Genomic DNA, 6,817 nt, shown 5'->3' on the forward strand with positions numbered 1-6,817 from the left:
GTCTGCTTGGCATCCTGGTACCTTAGGCAGGGACGATTACCCACTCACGACCTCCGGGCCTCTAGGATAGCTAGTCGGAACCACCACCACCACGGATTGCTTACCTGAGCTTCAGCCTGGGGACAAGCCCAGCTTTATGGCTGTGTTCTGCTTAGTTCTACCAGTGTCGTGGCCTCCTGCTTAGAAGCGCTCTGTGCTTGGTTTAACACTGCTGTCACGGTCTTGAAATTCTTAATAATTTTTGAATGGGAGCCCCACATTTTCATTTTGCACTGGGCCGCACATATTCTGAATCCAGTCCTGCCTAGGGGTACAGAGGCTGGGGCCTGGTGTTGGAGGCAGGGTGCTTATCCAAGAGCAGGGTTTAGGGTGGGGGTTCAAAATCACATCAAAACTATCCTACTTCCTGCCTTCTCCACCATGTCTGAAGGTTAGGACCTGGGGTAGTTTCTCAACATCCCTTTGGCCCCCCCTGAATTTTCTCTTCTCTACCAGACCACGGGAAATGAGTGAAGTGGGTGACTCATCACCTGCCGCTCAGAGCCGCGGAAACCGAGGAGGCCAGGAGAGGAGACGGACACAAAGAAGAGCTAAGGACTTGCCTCTCCCCGCCTACTCCCCCATTCCATCTACTCAGATGCAAATTCATGACGTTTCTACCTTCTACACCTCTGACAATTCATCTTTCTGTTTACCCTCTGCTTCCTCTGCCAAGCCAGTCAGACTCAGCCCCTCTCACCCAGTGAATCAACAGCCTCCTGCGGACGCCCCTTCCGCCCTGCCCCCCGCCAGCCCTTCCTCCTCTGGGCTCCTAGTGTGTTCGCTGCCGCTTCCTTTCTTAAATCCCTTCTTGACTCTCCACCCCGTGTAAGACCAAGTCGAGACTTCCAGGTTTAGCCCAAGGCCCTCCCCCCATCCACGGGAGCCCTGCTTCCCTCTAGGCCTCAGCTTTCCCCGGGGATCATCTCAGCTGCCCCCAGGGCTCCAGCCAGCCGAGATTCTTTCAATTCTAGGCTGTGCTTCAAACCCCTTATGCTGCTACCCCTTCTTTGCCTAGCTAATTCACATAAGGCCACAACTAGGTCTAAACATCACTTCTACTAAGCTGTCCCTGACCCTGTCCTTCGTGACTGAATAAACAGGTCATTCAAAATCAGGTGTGAAAGGGTGCTCAGAACGGTCCCTCCCTGCTCTTCTCCCCCTAGTTTCTTTTCTGGAGAAACTACTGTACCGGTTACTTATGTAATTTTTCAGAGCTGCATTATATATACACAAGCCAATAAGTCTAAATGTTCTCCCCCCTTTCACACAAATAGTGCCACTTCCTTGTTATTCTGAGCTGTCATCTGGATTTATTTTTTTCAGTCTTGTTGGACCTCACTTACCTTTTTGTCCACATACACTCCTGAGCCCCTTGCTTTTCATTTAATATCTATTTTAGTCTTCAATTTATCAGTCAAGATTTCAAACTCCTTGAGGGTGGGGGTCAAGTCTTTGATTTTTGTATTTCTAGCACTTAGAGGATGGTAGGCATTCAACAAACGGGTGTTAAATGACTCTGCATGCTCTCTATATAATTTACAGGCTTCCTATGTGCCAGGCATTATGGTAAATGTTGTATTTACATTATCTCATGGGCACATGAATAAACAAAGAAGATAATGGCTGGACAGCCCTGAGACTGGCAGGAGGGAGTAGCAGAGCTACTAGGCACAGGCCTGGCATCCCTGGTGGTCCTAGGGCTCTGCCATCTGTTGGTGACTCTGGTGAGGAACAACATACTGCAGAAGGTACCTTCTGGGAAGTGCTGACTTCTCTTCAAATTGTTGAACAGAGAGGCTCTCCCTTAAACTACTGGCAGTGGACAGAGAAGGAAATGTGTGTGTGTGTGTGCACGCGCACGCGCACGCGCGTGTGTGTATGTGTGTGTGTGTGTGTGTGTGTGTGTGTGTGTGTGTAGTGAGCGGTCTCAGAAAAGATGGAGCTAGGACAGGAAGGGGGTGAGCTCATAAGAGTTTCACTGTGGGTTAAGAATCATTAGTGAGTTATGAAATCAAGTTAGTAGATTGTGACCAACTTCTAAGAAATAAAAAAAAGAAAATATCAGAGTGTACTTTTACTCCTAATAAAGGTGAATTATTATTTGTTATTTTGTCTCAGTGTTGTGCAGGCCGTATTGGTTTGTGATGTAAAACAGGTATCTTACTGAGGGCCTGAGTACAAAGGAACAAGCAAATAAAAATGGTGAAAGCTGCGGGATTAATGAAAAGAAAGGTCCTAGTGAGTAAAGTCCTGAGTGGGCACAAGGATTCACAGCAGAATCAAACCTCAGAGCAGAAAGCAAGGCAATTTTGCAGGAGCCCAGTCTCCATTTCAGCACCGAAATCTTCCCACACCCACAAATGACAAAGTCCTCTGAGCCCTCACCCTGAGACTTCCATCAGAAGCTCAGAAGTTTCTCAAGCCTGTTCCACTGATGGCAGCTCAAACTGATGAAGAGTTCTTCCTATTTGCCCCGCTAACTTCCACGCTTGAGTGCTAATTCTCTGCCTGTTGGAATCCTCCATTTGTTTTCCTCCCCATATAATCGAGTGTTATTTTCTCAAGAGCTGAGCTTCCACAGTCTTACTATTCTGGTTGTCCTTGTAGCAGTTACCATTATTGAGCTTCTGGTGGATCAGAGGCAGAGAAAAGGACTTTCACTTTACTATTTTACTAATTCTCAAAACACTACTCTGCAGAAGGCACCACTGTGGTCCTTTCACAGATGAGGCTCAGAATATTTTTTTTTTCCAGCTTTATTGAGAGATAATTGACCTATATCATTGTATGAGTTTACGATGTACACAGAATGATTTATGTATATACTGTGAAATGATTACAGTAAGGTTAATTAATACATTCATCACTTCACATAGTTACAATTTCAGAACATTGAAACTGCTTCCCCCAAATGCACCCAGCCAGTTAGTGGCAGGATGAAATTTATCAATGCCTTTGTGTGATGCCTAGAATTGAAACTGATTCTCTGAATACCCTGAATAAATTTGACTGGCTCAGAGTAGAGGATCTCTATCCTAACTCCCAATCTGTGGACAAACAATCTCAGAGTCCTCATCTGCATCCAGGGCAGAAATGTACCAGATAGGTACTTTTTTTTTTCCTATCAAAATTTGTCATAACAGTATTTTTTTGGTATCATTAATTTACAATTACATGAGGAACATTATGTTTACTCCCCCCTTCACCAAGTCCCCCCCCACAAACCCCATTACAGTCACTGTCCATAAGCGTAGTAAGATGCTGTAGAGTCACTACTTGTCTCCTCTGTGTTGCACAGCCCTCCCCGTGCCCCCCCCATTACACATGCTAATTGTAATGCCCCCTTTCTTTCCCTCCACCCCTTATCCCTCCCTTCCCACCCATCCTCCCCAGTCCCTTTCCCTTTGGTAACTGTTAGTCCATTCTTGGATTCTGTGAGTCTGCTGCTGTTTTGTTCCTTCAGTTTTTTCTTTGTTTTCATACTCCACAGATAAGTGAAATCATTTGATACTTGTCTTTCTCTGCCTGGCTTATTTCACTGAGCATAATACCCTCTAGCTCCATCTATGTTGTTGCAAATGGTAGGATTTGTTTTCTTCTTATGGCTGAATAATATTCCATTGTGTATATGTACCACCTCTTCTTTATCCATTCATCTACTGGTGGACACTTAGGTTGCTTCCATTTCTTGTCTATTGTAAGGGATAGGTACTTTTGCCTTATTAAATTGAGAAATGCAACACACATTCAGAAGAGTGCATACAACATAATGTGCATTTTAACACATTTTTGTAAAGTGAATAATCTATGTAACCTCCACCCAAGAAACTGAATAGTACTGGTACCCCCAGAAGACTGCTGTTGGCCCCTTTCTAACCATGCCCCTGCCTCTTCCCCAAAGGTATTGGGTATCCTCACTTATATGTGAATTACTTCCTTGCTTTGATAGTTTTACCATCTAAGTTTGCAGCTCTAAACAATATACAGGAGTTAGTTTTGCCTGTTTAGGAACTTTCTATAAATGGAATCATATATATTCTTTTGTGTCTGCCTTCCTTTGCTCATTAAAAAAAAAATCTATTTTGCTGATGTATAATATTTTATTATATGGCCCTACCATAAATTATTTATCCATTCTACTGTTGGATTTGAGTTCCTTCCAATTTTGGGCTATTATGTTGCCAAAGCACTTTTATACGTGTCCTTAAGTGTACAAATTTATGCACAAGAGTGAAACTGCTAGATCATAAGATATGAGTATCTTCAACTTTAATAGTTAATGTCAAACTGCTTTCCACTAATTTACACTCCTGTGAGAGTTCACATTGTTCCATGTTCTTGATAGCATTCAGCACTATCATTCTGGTGAGTGTAGAGTGGTATCTCATTGAGCTTTAATTTGCATTTTCCTAATGACTAAGGATGTTTTACATCTTATCAAATGTGTATCAGTTACTTTGGATTTCCTTTTTTGTGTGTGTGAAATGCCAGTTCAACTATTTTGCTTTTTTTTTTTTTTTTTTTTTACTGTTAGCCTATATTCCTACTGATTTTTAGGAATTCATTAAATAATCTAGATACAATTCTTTGGCTTTCATACATTACAAATATATTTTCTTATACTGTGGTTTAACCTTTCACTTTCTCATTGGGGTCTTTTGATAAGAACACAGAGTACCATATATCAATGTGGTGACATATACCACACTTTTGGAGCTTTTTGTGTCTCCTTTAGGACTTTCCCTACCCTGAGGTCATGAACATATTCTCCTAAGTTGCCTTCCAAAAGCCTTCTTACTTTTCCTTTCCCATTAAGGCCTGTAATTCACATGGAATGTTTTACTGTGTTGAGTGTAAGTTGGGAGGAATTTGGTTTCACGTTTCTGTTTGGACACCCAGTTGTCCCAGGATATTTTACCGAAAAGCAGGTCCTTCCTTCCCCCACTGTTTTGATGTGCTACTTTGTCATACATTACTTCTCCGAGTACTGCGGGGCTCTCTCTATTGTAGTCCATTAGTATATTGGTCTGTCCCTGCATCAGTACCACACTATTTTGATTCCTATAGCTTACAGTTGATCATAAGCTTCAATATCTGGTAGAGCAAGTCCTCCAACCTCTCAGGCCTAGGTACTTTTGAGGCTGGGATAGCTGAAACACACAAATCCGTTCAGACGTTTAAGGAGTGTACTGGGTGGGGTGGGGACGAAGGGTGCTCACGGGAGAAATGTGGATAGAACTGCGAGGATCCTGTTTCCATGGCATCCTCCCAAGGGCAGGGAGCATATAACCACAGTGCCAATCACCCTGTGGGGAGATCACAAATGCGTCAGCGAGCTCCCTCGTCACTTCTCCCGGAGGACGAGACAGCTCTCAAAACCGTACAATCCAAAGAGGAAGCACTCCACGCACGTCGCTCCCCCGGTATCCCAGAGGTGCAACCTTTCCTGCAAATCGCATGCTCCTGGTCAGCCCACAAAACACCGATCCTGGGCAGATTCGCCGATAGGGACGTGCTCCGCCCAGCTGGCGAGCCCCAGATTCCTGCCGTCCGCTCGGGAGGAACGCTCCATCGACGTGGTGAGACACCGCCGGCGAGACCTGACGGCTGGCCGGGCCTGGAGAACCAATTACCTTGCCCGCGGAGTTTGTTTCTCATTTAAAGACACGAACAACCCTACTATTGCCTAGCACCCGACAACCACGACAGGCACACTTTGTATCTGACGGGGTCACAGGCGGACGAACCCCCAAACACGCACCCTCTCGCCAGCCTGTCATCCCTCCTCGCGTGCCTTGGCTCCGTCCCGCCACTACGTTCTGGTTTAGAAAGTAGTGATTTGTCGCACTCTGCACAGTGGTCCATAGAAGATGGATTCCTGGAGGCCTGCGGCGGGGCGGGTGTCCTAGGCCCGGAGACTGCCGCCCGTGGCAGCTCCCCGGGACGCCTCGGGGTCCTTCGGTTGTCCCCTCCAGAAGCGAGTGGCGTCAGCGGCCCATCAGCTCGTCCCCAGTTCCGCCCCGACTCGCACGCATGCGCAATGCGACCCTCAGGACTGTCCTGAGAGCGTGATGAGAGAGGGGGTGGGACCCTAAACCGCGCCCCGTAGGTCAGAGGGGCACCTGGCACAGGTCGACACTGGTGCTGCCGCCTGCGGGCTCCAAAACAGTAGTAATTGTAGGATCAAAACGAAGGGTGAGGTCCCACCGAGATTTGAACTCGGATCGCTGGATTCAAAGTCCAGAGTGCTAACCATTACACCATGGGACCCGCTGGCGACTTTAGGCGGCCGGAAACTCCCTCAAGCCAGATGATACGTTGAAGAGCTGCTTTCCCAGAACAGCGGCGGACGCCGGGGACGCCCGGCCCAGACTCCGGGCTCTGGCCCAGAGGCCGCGCGGACGGGCGGAAGCCAAGCAGTGAGGGTTTCCGCGTCCCCCGCGTCCCAGACGTTCCTGGTCCCGGGGTATCATCGCTTGCCACCGTTCTTCCGGCTTTCCTTCCGGGGTCCTGACTGCGTCCAGGAAAGCCGGGAGAGCGGCGGACTGACTGGAGCACGCCGTGCGACAGTGGGCCGGGCTGGGGGGCGGAGGGAGAAGGCCCCCTGACCCCAAGCGGAAGGCTGCCGCATGCATCTTGGATTTCATACTTATTTATTTATTTACCTACGCTAGAAGTTCCTTGAGAGAGAGAGTGTGGCCAAGTGGAGAGAGAAACGGATTAACATATGAAGAGAAAGCGGTTCAAGGCCTTGCCTCCCCAGGTCGCTCCTGGG

The 6,817-nt window shown here is 47.2% G+C and overlaps 1 non-coding gene across 1 annotated transcript; it reads right to left on the minus strand.

The window, feature by feature from the left end:
• Positions 1 to 6,240: 6,240 nt before the first annotated feature.
• TRNAQ-UUG (transfer RNA glutamine (anticodon UUG)) lies at positions 6,241 to 6,312 on the minus strand. Its single transcript has one exon. It is a non-coding gene; the product is annotated as a tRNA-Gln (tRNA).
• Between the last annotated feature and the right edge of the window lie 505 nt (positions 6,313 to 6,817).

The sequence above is a fragment of the Manis pentadactyla genome, chromosome 4 (assembly GCF_030020395.1).
Source record: "Manis pentadactyla isolate mManPen7 chromosome 4, mManPen7.hap1, whole genome shotgun sequence".
Classification (NCBI taxonomy): Eukaryota; Metazoa; Chordata; class Mammalia; order Pholidota; family Manidae; genus Manis; species Manis pentadactyla.